Below are 718 nucleotides of genomic sequence, written 5' to 3'. Positions count from 1 at the left end.
GGGAGAGAGGGAGGGAGGGAGAGAGAGAGGGAGAGAGGGAGAGAGGGAGAGAGGGAGAGAGTCCAGCACCCACACCTCTCTGCTTCCCAACTTTGCATGTGATGTGACAGCAGGCTAATGCTCTTGTCGCGTGTCCTCCTTGTCATGATGGACTGCACACCAAAACTGTGAGCAACAGCGAACCCCTCTTCCTCAAGTTGCTTTTGTCTGGTATTATGTTATAGCAATGAGTAAAGTCACCAACACATCACTCAACTTGAGCTCTTGCAGTGTGTTGGCAATTTCTTATCTCTGCTAAACTCAACAACAATTAAGTGAGTAGTTCCCAGGGTCAGTCCTGAGTTGCATATCTGTCAACACTTTTTCAAAAGAGGTTTTCTCGTTTTGTCCTAACTTATCATTTAGGTGATTTGAAGTTATTCTTTTTAATTTTAAAATGGTGTTTATGTGTGTGTGTGTGTAGCAACATATGAATGTTCTTATGTGTGTAGGGGTATCTATGTATAAGTATTCCTGTGTGTGGAGGGCCATCTTTGTATAAGTGTTTTTTTGTGTGTGGGGTACATGTACATGTGTATGCAGTGAATGTGGAGGCCATGCTTTCTACCTTATATATAGAGTGCGTGCTCCTCAGTATATAAGAGTGAGTGCTCCTCAGTATATAAGAGTGAGTGCTCCTCAGTATATAAGAGTGAGTGCTCCTCAGTATATAAGAGTG

Source organism: Mus caroli, chromosome 17, assembly GCF_900094665.2.
Source record: "Mus caroli chromosome 17, CAROLI_EIJ_v1.1, whole genome shotgun sequence".
In the NCBI taxonomy this organism is placed as follows: domain Eukaryota; kingdom Metazoa; phylum Chordata; class Mammalia; order Rodentia; family Muridae; genus Mus; species Mus caroli.
This window is presented reverse-complemented; position numbering follows the sequence as displayed.